The 12,741-nt window shown below is 42.8% G+C and overlaps 1 protein-coding gene across 5 annotated transcripts in view; it reads right to left on the bottom strand.

Annotated features, from left to right (window-relative positions):
- Positions 1–12,741, bottom strand: part of FGD5 (FYVE, RhoGEF and PH domain containing 5) — a 130,767-nt gene that overhangs the window by 50,869 nt on the left and 67,157 nt on the right. The gene's annotated exons all lie outside the window — the stretch shown is intronic.

The raw sequence follows: 12,741 nt of genomic DNA, 5'->3' as shown, positions 1-12,741 counted from the left end.
CCCTCTTCGTTGTGGTAGCAATAGGCAAAACTATCCCACTGCCAAGGAAGGCTTCGTTTGAATCAAATTTCAACTCTAGGAACTGTGTTTGGTGAAAAGGTTAAACACTGGAGCATATGGTGATAGGATGCATAGCACCTTTCCTTTACCATAGACTGTCCATCACCACTTTTGCCAAAAGCTTTCAGCCTAATGGTACACATTTGTGACTATTTGCACCTCGAAAATGGTTGGTGCTGCTAAATACAAGCTATAGTTTTTGAATAGTAAAAAGCAGAGTAGCAAAATCACTTTCCCCCACACCTTTCACTTATTTTCCCTTTGATTCCCAGATAACACATAAGACATGGCGTGAGTTAAGCATGTTGCTATCAAATTCACGGACATCTATCAGGGCCTCACTGAGCTTCTGCGAAGCACTTTTCTGCCACTTTTCTGCCAAAACTTCATTCCTTTGGTCTGGTTTAGAACCACTGTTATGCTATCCAAGTTTAGTTGGGAGGCTGGATTTACCATTTCCATGTGTTCTTTTTAATTATTCAATTTTCTGCAGAAATGGCAAATCTGGATTAAATAAGAAAATACTTGATGAGGGCAATGCCATGTGGATGCTGTGCATAAAGGTAAAGGTAAAGGGACCCCTGACCATTAGGTCCAGTCGTGACCAACTCTGGGGTTGCGGCACTCATCTCGCTTTATTGGCCGAGGGAGCCGGCGTACAGCTTCTGGGTCATGTGGCCAGCATGACTAAGCCGCTTCTGGCGAACCAGAGCAGTGCACGGAAACGCTGTTTCCCTTCCCACCCGGAGCAGTACCTATTTATCTACTTGCACTTTGACGTGCTTTCGAACTGCTAGGTTGGCAGGAGCAGGGACTGAGCAATGGGAGCTCACCCCGTTGTGGGGATTCGAACCACCGACCTTCTGATTGGCAAGTCCTAGGCTCTGTGGTTTAACCCACAGCACCACCCACGTCCCTTTGCTGTGCATACATCTATATTAAACTGCTGTGCCTAAGTGCCCATGGACTTGATGTCCAAAACTGATCTCTGCTCCTCCTCTGGTATCCTGCATCATCCCATAAGCCTATGCCCTTCTGACAGTAACAAAACATGGCAGGGTTTGTGCAGAAAAGCTAGCCGAGTATTTCTACTGTGCCTGGCAAGTATCCTGAAGAACTATTCATGGGTATAAATCTTTCTCTTTATTCCCCTGGAGCGGATACACTTAGAGAGGAGTCTGAGCCAGGCAGCTGGGTGTTCCTCGTTCTGGCCTGCACTAAGGCTCTTGCAGGCAAAATGTCTTCTTTTCTGCCAATCTAATCTTTATGGGAAAAATAACTGGATCTTTCGTTGTCTACAAAAGTAAATGCACACCGGAGGGAACTGGAAGCAAACTGGAAGCTTCTGCTAGCAGTGGAGGACCATATGGAATCACTTAGAAAAACATCCAGCGCTTTCCCAATTCCTCCTCTGCATCCCAATAAACCATGGAAGTGCCTGGAGATTTTAATTGCACAAGAAAGAGGAAGGAATGGAGGAAGAACGAGCAACTGAGAGAGGAAGAGTGGGACCCATCGACTGGAAAGCCAGCATGAAAGAGATGTCCTCTGAAAATTGCAGAGTTTGAAAGCTCCCTGGGGTTCTTCGTTGATAGCTGCCGCAGCAGATGTAGATGTTACAAAGCTTCTTGGTTTCATTTTTTTAAAAAAGTTTTATCTGTCCTGATCTGACCTTCCTTTGCTGTTTCTACACACCAATAACTCTTGCAACAGACAAAAACTACCTGGAATATCATAATGACACTGTAGCTATTGCTAATACAGTCGTATCTCTGCTTACGTATCCCTCTGGATACGTAAACTTCGGGTTGCGAACGCAGCCAACCAGGAAGTGTATACTTCTGGGCTTTGCCACGCGCGCATGCGCAGAAGCGCTCAATCGCGCTGCGTGCGTACGCAGAAGGGTGCCTCCAGTTACAGACTTTTCAGGATACAGCCGGGCCTCCAGAACGGATCCCGTCCATAACCAGAGGTACCACTGTACCAGGAATATGCCTGGTAAGAGACATAGTTGGATTATGGGTGACGGGAATTCCAGCTGATCAAAGGATATCCTGTGACACACATACACACACAAGAACACAATGTTCTTGCGCCTGGAACATCCTCTCTTTCCCTCAGTGTCACTGTTTTCATGTGTCATAGCATTTTTATCCTGTATACAGCTCTACACCAGGCATAGGCAAACTCGGCCCTACAGATGTTTTGGGACTACAACTCCCATCATCCCTGACCACTGGTCCTGTTAGCTAGGGATGATGGGAGTGTAGTCCCAAAACATCTGAAAGGCCGAGTTTGCCTATGCCTGGTCTACACAGTTGCTTGTACACTAGCCTTTTTCTCCAGAATTGATGTCCTCCCTTCCCTTACTGTCAGGGAACTGCCATCGGAGCTTCAGGTGGTGGAGGGGCTCCAGGAGGCTAGGAGACCCTCGGATGCTGAGGAGGGAACCAGCAGGGGGAGAGGGAGAGTTTCAGAGGAAGCCGAGTCGGAGGAACGGCTCCGAGACGCTTCCAGTGAGAACAGCGGGGAGAGCTCAGGACCTCCCCTTGGGACGCCTACTCTACGCAGGAAGCTGTCACGTAGAGAATCAAGGCGTAGAGTTTCTGTCAAAGAACTCTTATGTTGGAAGAAATTCCGGAAACGCCCACTGACGGATTCTGCCAGCGATTAAGGCAGCCATGCACCGATGGCTCCGCGGAGAGGGGGAGTTTTGAAACTGACTACAAAACTCTGAGAGTCTAAGCGCTTACACACAAGCAGCCCCATATCTCATTACACTTACGTATTGGAATCCACACACAGCATCACTGTCCTCCCATGTTTTGTTTTGTTACAAAATTCAACTGCAGCAAAACACTTTTAGGGCTTCTGAGGGGAATTGTTCCTTGGAACTAAAAGTTACCTGTTTGCAGGCTCAAATTGTTTTACTGGTAGCCCAGCCAGCATGAAAGACTTGCCACACAGTTTAAAATTAAGGCTGTAATCCCAGCCCTGCCTAATCAGAAGTAAATCCTAGAGAATTCAGTTGTTGCTGTTGTGTTCAAATCCTGCTTGCTGGTTTCCCACAGGCATCTTCTCAGCCCCTGTGAGAACAGGATGCCGAACTAGATGGACCATTGACCTGATACAGCAGGTCTCTTCTTATGTCCTTATGTTATGTTCAATGAACAAGGAGTTCCTGTTCACATAAATGCTAACCAGATTATTTATTTTAAATTATAAAAAAATAAAAACAAAAACAATTAACACAGCTGAAGCTAACTAAGCAGCAAAACCTAGCCAGAAATTAAACTTAAAACAGCCCACACTTCTGAAATAAAACCACCTTTGCCTGGCTCCTGATAGCTGAGAGAGATGAAACACCGCTGTGAGGGCCTGTTCCCAAGGAATTTCCCATTCAGTCTCAGATGGGGAAGGCCACACACAGGCCGGGCCCCTGGAGAAAGATCTGAATATATGAATAAGTTCATATTATAGAAAGTGATCCTTGATGTGTCATGGACTGAGCTGATTTTGAGCTTCAAATGTCATGCTGAGTGCTTTGAATTAAACTAGGAAGCCATCTGGATCCAGTGAAGATGTTGTCAACATTATACTGGATGACAAACATGGATGGAAGTTCACTTGGTGCCTTTACCAGCCTGTGTATGATCCTCAACCCAGTGTTTACTCACTGGGCCAAACCCTAGTAAGACCCAAAGGGTTTATATTACAATTCTAGCCATGTGTACTAAGAAGTGGGGTTCCGGTGAAGATGAGGGAGAAAATCAATTCAATTCCCATTTAAAGACAAATCTATTGAATTCACACTTTGTAAAACAATTATGAGAACCAAAATGTAGCCATCCATTGAAATTCACACTTATCCAAATATTGTGATGCAGGCCTCCAAACAAACAACGTTCACAAAGTGAATACATGAGGTAAAAGCATGCATTAAAAATGACTATCTTAGTGAAAACAACGTACATTAGGAAAAATTCTTGGGAAAATGTGTCTATGAGTCAAAACTGTAAGCAAAAAAATATGTTTATTAGGAGAAAGTCACGCTAAAATGCTGATGGATTTTCATGAGGATATTTTTAAAGTTGCTGATTGCTGCAGGAATATGGAGAGCTGAATTTAAGATTGGAAAAAGGAGAAACTGAGAGAATCAAAATGGACAGGTCTTTCCATCTCTACTCTCAGCTGAGTGGAGTTAGAACTGCAGCCTTAAACACTGCTTTAATATCATTACACTTTTAAACTTGAGACAGGATATTCCATGTCCAGACACTTTGGATAAGTCCTGGTGAGAGTTTGTGTTTTTACAGACTACTGTACACAGAACAAGCAAAAATTTAGAATGTTACCAGCCAGAGTGGAGTACCAGGCAGAGGGGAGTGCAGCTGTTTTAACAATCCACCAAAAGCAAAGATTCAGCAGAGTTAATAGAAATAGCAGCCACCATCCTCCCAAAATTGTGAATGACCATTTCCCAGCCACACTGCATGCAGTATGGCAAAACATGCTATGAGAGTGCAAGAGAGTGCTTTAATAGGAAACTAACATGGCCATATATCTCATCCAAGGATGCCATTCATACGTCATGCATTTAGGTACCTCTATAGATCGGGTTAGATGGAATGCAAAATCAAACACTCATGGTTTCAGTGAAGAAACTCGAAATTTTATGGCTGCTTTCAAAAACTATGTTGACTTTCCCCAGCAAGCACAAAGTAAAAGTGAAGTTTACACAGCACAGCCATTCTACTGCTACACCTTTACCACTGCTGGTAAATTGCTCTGAAAGCTTGGCACATTATCTCCCTCCATCATTAATACTAGCACTGTATCACTTTGCCACTTTCCATTTCCACTCATGAAGAACTACACAGATACTCAAAAAATGTTTAGGCACTTTCGAGCTTTTCCTCTCAAATTAATCTGGAACTTTTAGTATTTTCACCTCAAATTAATCGGGACTGTTACTCAGTCCCATGAAACACACCATACCAATCTAAGAGAGCATTGATTATTCGTCTTTCAAGCTCTGAACTAAAGGGATTGTATCCAACTAAGATCCACTGAAATGAAAGGACCCAAATTAGTCATGCCCATGAATTTCAAAGGGTATACTCTACTCTGAGTAAAACTAATGTTAGATACAACTCATGATGTCCTGAAAATCTGCCTCCACTTTTTTGGGGTGGGGGTGGGGGGTGGGGGTGAGGATCCATTCTATCCCTGAAAAAGTGGAGGTAGATTTTCTGATGGTTTGCGGGGTGGGATTAGGATAAATTCTGAGAAATATTTGAGGGTGGGTGTGTTTGGCTAACCCAAGTTAGACAAGGTGGTTGAGGGCTTTTTTTAAAAAAATATCCCCCCTTAAAGAAAGATTTGGTGGTGGGGGTGGGTAGAGACCAGTGCAGCTGCTGTGAGCAGCCACATAACCAACCAGGGTTTCTATGCTCTGTGCTTCCTGGAGCCTGGGCCAGACTTATCAGGGAATTCACGGATTCCAGGTGGAAAAATCGAAATTAGAAACAGAATTGTTAGAACCCAAAACCAAGATTTTGTCAAAGATGTATAACTTGCTGCTGAAATGGAACACCCAGCATGAAACGGTGAAGTCTGTTATGATTAAGTGGGCACAGGACATTGGACATAAATTATGTTTGCTGACTGCGAACAGTTATGGACCACCGGTTTGAAATTTACGGCATGTAATGCCTTGAGAGAGAATATTATGAAAAGGTGGTACATGACCCCAGTCAAGCTTGCAAAAATTTATCATTTGCCCCATAATAAATGTTGGAAATGTAAAGAGACTGAAGGTACATTATTTCACCTTTGGTGGACGTGCCCAAGGATTAAGGCTTTCTGGGAAATGATCTATAATGAACTGAAAAAGGTATTTAAATATACCTTCCTTAAGAAACCAGAGGCCTTTCTTCTGGGCATGGTCGGCCAACTGGTGTCAAAGAAGAATAGAATGTTTTTTAAGTATGCGACAACAGCAGCAAGAATACTCATTGCAAAATATTGGAAGACACAAGATCTACCCACTCTGGAAGAATGGCAGATGAAGATGATCGACTATATGGGACTGGCAGAAATGACCGGCAGAATCCGAGACCAGGGAAAAGAGGCGGCGGAAGACGACTGGAAGAAGTTTAAAGACTATTTGCAGAAATATTGTAAAATTAAGGAATGCTAGAATGATGTTGGATAGAAATTAAGTGGTTTTCAGCTGTAATGTTTAAGAGATACGGAAAATAAGGTTCTGAAATAATTAAAAGAATCAGTGGTGAGGATTTGCTGAACAAACAAATTGAATTGGAATATAAGAAAGGGAGGTATGAGGAGGTCTGGAAAATAAGTTAAAAGAAAATAAGTAAGTGGAAATTCTATGTGTTTTTAAATTGCTTTTATTTTTGTATTTTTGTATTTCTGTACTTTTGTATTTTTGTTTTTTCTTTTCTTTTTGTTTCACAATGTATTATTTTTGAAAACTTTAATAAATATCTTATAAAAAATATATATATCAGGGAATTCACTATGTGACATGATGTGATGTAGTTTAACTCCCATTGTAATTCTGTCACAGGCTACAGAACATGCAGTGGGGTGGCTGTGGAGTTGTACAGCAGCTGCAAACAGCTGTTTGGTCGTGTTTTTTAAATTGATAATGATAATCTATAAAAATGAAAACAATTTTGGCCATCTCATCTAACTCTAAGTCAGCTTCCTCCTTATTGTGTTTTCGAAGTAGGCTTTCATGTATGAATCTGCTGCTCTTGATTTTAAAAGTGACTGCTGCTTTTAGATATTTAATATGTATGTTTGTAATTGTATTATTCTCCTTTAATCTGAAATGTATTTTTTCTTTCTTTCTAACACAAACTACTCTACCTGAAAAAGAGCAAGATTTATCTAACAGGAGAATTTTCCAAAACATGTACCACTCTCCATGTGGGCTGGTGTTTGGTGGTTGAGGATTAAGGCTGATGTTCACGAGTCTATGTCAGAGATGCACTAAACATTTTCAAATGTCAGGGTTCACTCTGAAAGCAACGCATTCAGCTGAACGAATCCTAGGTGGGAAAATGCTCACCAAACATTTTCACTGCTTCAGTGCTATTTGGTGTCCTTTTTTTGTCTTTCTGGCTGACACTGGTGCTTCTCAGCTGCATTTTCACTCCTCTCACAGTCCTCATTTGCCCACACTTCTGCCTTACTGACTGTGGTGACCCAGAAACTTTGATAATTTTCATCCATGATACCATCACATTACACAATGTGTTGTGGTGTCACTGAACAGATCAAGTGGGTTATTAAAGCCACTGGTAACAAATGTGGACATGTGGAACCACATTGTGGTGAAGAAGATTTAAGCAAAAGGAAAATGTTGCTGTAAAGAACACCATCGAAACACAGATGTGATCACAGGTGCTGAATATAGCAGGAAATGGAAGGTGATTGTGAACACTCACAAAAATGAGCATGAAATGAGGCAAGTAGTGTTGGCTCATTTATCTTCTCTTCTATTTGTCTTAAAAAAAAAAAAAGCAGAAGGAACATTTGCACTGTGTGATACATCTGTTGCTGCCCTTTACCATTTCAGTTTAAAGGTTGACAGTATTGAGAAATCCAAGAATTTCTCTAGATTATTTCCCCCTGAGAGTTCACTACACATCATCACACTATAGCAGCCAAAGCAATGCCTCAAATCTGTAAAAAAAAAAAAAATCACTTAACGAAACTAAAGTTTTTCTTTCTCATGGATTTCAAGCAAATGTTACTATATTATTAATTGCCTCAATAGATGTGTGATTATAATTAATTCTCAGACAAATGAATTAATTCCAGCAGCCAGGATGGCTAGCCTTGCAATGATTAATTCTGCAAAACCAAAGCCTAATAGTAATGCTGTAAGCATCCATAAAAAGAAAAAAATGCTGTTGCCTAAAGTGCTGAAAGCCTGGGAAACCATTAATCACAGGTAAAGTACTTTTGCAGTCTCAATAACTCTGATCAATCACAGTACCCGAAAGGTCTCCAAATTCATCATCTGAAAAACACAGTCCAAGAAAGAAGAGGGAAAAGGTACCAAATATTTTTTAGTTCATACAATTCCCTGCTAGATTCAGAACTGAGGAAAGAACTAGAGCCATCCAATTACATTCTAAGTGACTCGTGAGGCTCAAACCGGAGTGTATGCTCCTGGCACTATTTCTGCCATTAGAAAAATTGCAACTGTTATTTCACATTCACAGAGCGCCAGCTATTTTCTAGACACTGTGTAGAACATAAATGTGACATGGTCCTGAGACCTAAGCAAGAGAATTTGAATCCCAGCATTTTGTAGCTCTCTCTCTCTCATGAATGCTGGAAGTGTCAATTAGTCAATGGCAGCATTCAGATGTAAAAATAAACTATGGCTTATTACACTAATGAGCTTGGGACTTGTAAGTTCCCTCTTCCTCTTTCCTCCACCTGTGCAGCTGCACAATTGAAAAGTAGTGCAGCATTATGTCTGAACCTTAAATGCTGGTTAATCGCAACCAGGGCCAGCCCAACCTGAGGTGAACCACAAAATGGCACACATACTCCACCAGGGAAGAAGAGGTAAGTGAGGATCTACACCAGGAATGGGGGAGGGGGGATAAATGGTGGGATGAGTTCAACAACACCTATTTGCCAAGAGGCTGCTGTGGAAGTGGCATTGCGGAGGTGGGGGGCTGCCAAGGAGAAAACAGGAGACCATGCTATCAGTATGGTCAGCTAACCAGAAAGCCTGATGTCTTCCTCATGTCATATGTACTTGGTGCACTGATTCAGCAATTTGCGCTGTTCTTAGCAGATTTAAGTGACCATGATGGCACACAGAGTACAAGACAGTCTCTAAGGTGAGCAAGGACCAAGCTACCACAGTCTATGCTTTGAGCTAAGCTGAGGCATTTCTGAGGGTGCAGAATGAGTGGCCTTGCACGGCAGAGAACAGCAACGCTCTGAAATCTTTTCATTGCCCACCCCTGTTTTTCCAGTTGAAGATGAGCTGCAGTAAATTCTAACACAGCAGACACAATTTGCCTACTATCCTTCAACTGCTGGGTGGAAATTAGGTCATGGATCGTGAACTCAGTACATGCACTCACTCATTCACTCACACACAAACTTGCGCACACACCAAAATCAAATGAGGCTAAGCACTGGCAAACTGTACAATGCACGTTTCAAATACTGTACCAGTAGGCTGTTTGCAAAGTACTTGGCCAAAGGCCAAGAAGGGCTGGCACACATTCTCTCTCTGTGTGTGCGTGTGCATTTAAAGGAGGGACACTAAGTAGTTGAACAGCCATTTTGGCTTCCTGTTCCCTCTGTAAAGACCCATGAAGAGTTATTTTCCCACCTGCTGACTAGGAAAAAATGAAGACGCAGAAGAATAAATGAATCAGCCAATTGCAGCTGAAAACAGCCTATTGTTCTCAGATGTTATATCCCTCTAAGCTTTTGTCAAGTGCTTTGGGCACTGTAACATTCAACGTATTTTTTTTTTCATTTAGACAGACTTCTCCCATTCATTGGGAGATTTCTTTAGCAAAACAAGCACTTGATTAGTCCAACAGGACTTTCAATGCTGTCCAAGAAACCCAAGGCAGAAGAAAGTGTGCTTTGGCTCATTGCTCACTACCGCTCCTAATCATTTCCAGTTAATTATTACTGGCTCAAATCTCATGATGTTTGCAACACATGTGGCATTGCATAGCTATATTCGTTTTGGTCTTCATGCTTAGTGTCTAACCTATTTCTGTCTTTCTAGCAAACCACTGATGCAAAAGCAAAATGACAAATGGAAGGACTTATGATGGTACTGAAAAAAATGTTCTCGACAAAGAACTTTCAGCTCAAATTCTGAGCCACAGTGGGGTTGAGGGGTGCAAGGGGGAATCACCTGGCAAATTTCATGGGTGGGAGGAGAAATCTGTGGGAAGCTGAACCTCCCACCACTTCTGGGGCTTATCTCCCAGCAAAATTTCTTGGGCTTGCCCTGTTTGAAGTGGTGCCTAGTGACAGTGCAAGTTCTCTCTATCGTGTTTGCTTTCTAGTGGCATATATGTGAGTCAGCACTTGATTCTGCAGTCATCATATGATGAACATGGTATGGATAAACTCTCCACTTAGTTTTCCTCTTAATTTTGCCCAATCTCCTTTCCCCACAATTTGTTGAACTTCTTACTAAAACACTGCAATCAAAGCTGGATGAAGAGCAGCTACACTTCCAGATTAACATCATACACTTTATTTTTGAGCCACACCAGATAATATAAAGTTTGAGCTCACACAATGTTTCCACTCTTTCGGTTGAATAGCAGAGTGAGTATATGGAAATGTCATCATTTTGGCAATCAATCAAACTATTAAGGTCCCCGCTGAAAGGCCAAACTGATTCAGTTCCGCTGAATGGAGTTGGGATCTGCTCCGATTTGCAGGGAGGGGGAGGTGTCAGGGAAAAGTTGGTGTTCCTGAGACTTTAAGGAGATAAAAAGAATTTTTCTTTTTCTAAATGAAGGTGTGGTGCACTTTCGTTTGCTCTCTTGAGATGTAACAGAAGATACAAAGTGGTTTGTTTAAAAAAGGTCGTCCCCCCCCCCCCGAATGTTGAATTGACAGGAACAGTGATAATGAATCAGAAATAAGAGTGTGGTCTAAATCACAGAGCCTAGAGCTTGCCAATCAGAAGGTCGGCAGTTCGAATCCCTGTGACGGGGTGAGTTCCTGTTGCTCAGTCCCTGCTCCTGCCAACCTAGCAATTCAAAAGCATGCCAAAGTGCAAGTAGATAAATAGGTACCGCTCCAGCGAGAAGGTAAACAGCGTTTCCGTGTGCTGCTTTGGTTCGCCAGAAGCGGCTTAGTCATGCTGGCCACATGACCAGGAAAAACTGTCTGCGGTCAAACGCCGGCTCCCTCGGTCTATAGAGCGAGATGAGAGCACAATTGCAGAGTCATCTGCAACTGGACCTAATGTTCAAGGGTACCTTTACCTTTAAAGTGTGTTCCTAATAATGACAAAACTACTATGTTAAAGTAGCTGACAAGAAGATGGAATCCTAGGGGTGCCAATCCCCCCTCTGTTTGTGGCCCTGCTCCTGTGTTCTTAATATGAATAAAATTGGGGTGCATGGGGTGAGGAAAGGGGTAGAACCTCTGGTGGGGGAACATTTCATTTCATGCTCCTTCTGGGATAGTGTGTCAACCTTCGGTTTTCACCCTGCACTCAACTTTTACCTGTGGCTCCTAGAAACTGTCAGCATGCGACAGCGGCCAAACCCCGGGAAACAGCTTTGACTGGCCAGCTAAAAAAAATGAAGGTAGCCAATGGGTATCAAACCCTCAGTGAGTTAGGGACTCCCCCTGCATGCAAAGACAGGCTTCAGCAGATGGAGCAGACAAGACAAATAGTGGGGCCAATGGTCAAAGAAGGCGGTTTCTGCAAATGCTGTGAAGTGAGGAGCAGATGGGGCTGATCCACTTGGGAAGGTAGCCCATCTAGCAGAAAGAAAACTCTGATCCTAGACATCTGCTGCCTTGCAGAATATATTCAGAAGTATACCCTGCCTACACAAATCCAGAGTGGTGTCCCTAAAACAGTTGGATGGCGTCTTGTACGCCTCCTTCCAGCAACTCCTGCAGCCAAACAGGATGTGGTTTCCTTTGGACCCCATCAGTGAGGCCGAGAAGGGGGTCTTGTAGTCTGAGCAGCAGAGGACCTCCTTGCACACTGCCCAGACATGCACCCTGAGGAGCTCACTTTGGTGCTGCTAATGCAGCAGTTTGACTTCACCCCTGGATGCACACTCCATTGTCCCTTGAGACAGACCAATGCCAACAATGGACAAAATAAAAAGCACATGAGGCTTTTTAAAAATCACTTTCCCCTGCATATCAATCACAGGCTCAAGCCCAGGACAAGACTTAACAACAATGTCGATTGAAGAAAAGTATCGTGTAAGAAGCACGTGAAAAGGGAGAAAAATGAAACAGTCAGCTGACATCCCTGGCAGTGGGAAATGAGAAGCATGCTCTTCTAGCCTATATCTCTCTCCCCCCCTTCCTTGAGCTATGTGACATCTGGTCAACCCCATATTACACAAAGATTTCTGGAAAGTTCATGAATTAAACAAGGCAGAAGTGAAGGAAGTGAGTGGTGAATATCATCGGCTCAGACTCAGACTTTCCACCAGAAGGACTTACACCACAACAGGTGGGGATTGTTTTGCGCAGAATGGTTGATAAGATAACAGGTTGAGGGAGTCCAGAGTATTACCAGACCACCTAGCCACTAGTTAATAGGTGCTTGTTCCAGACACTGGTACTTTAGGGTGACCTCACAGAGATTCTCACATTATTTCCCAGAATGCCATCTCCAGTGAGAACTCCACGCCATTTGCGTACAGTGCAATTCTAAGCTTGTCTATGCAGAAGGCAGTCCCAATCAACTCAACGGGGCTTATAGCCTAGAAAGTGTGATTAGGACTGCAGCAATGGTCAGTTAATTAACTGACTTATTGGTTAACAATGAGCTATTTGACCTTGTAATTATTATTTTCCCCACACAAAATGATTCATACAAGAAATTCCCACTAGTGCAAAAATGAGAAAATGCCTTTTAGATTAAGAGATGATTTATGCTTT

This window comes from Podarcis erhardii (assembly GCF_964252035.2).
Source record: "Podarcis erhardii genome assembly, chromosome: 2".
Taxonomy (NCBI): Eukaryota; Metazoa; Chordata; class Lepidosauria; order Squamata; family Lacertidae; genus Podarcis; species Podarcis erhardii.
The sequence above is the reverse complement of the archived record's forward strand: the minus strand, read 5'-3'. Positions and strand labels throughout refer to the sequence as shown.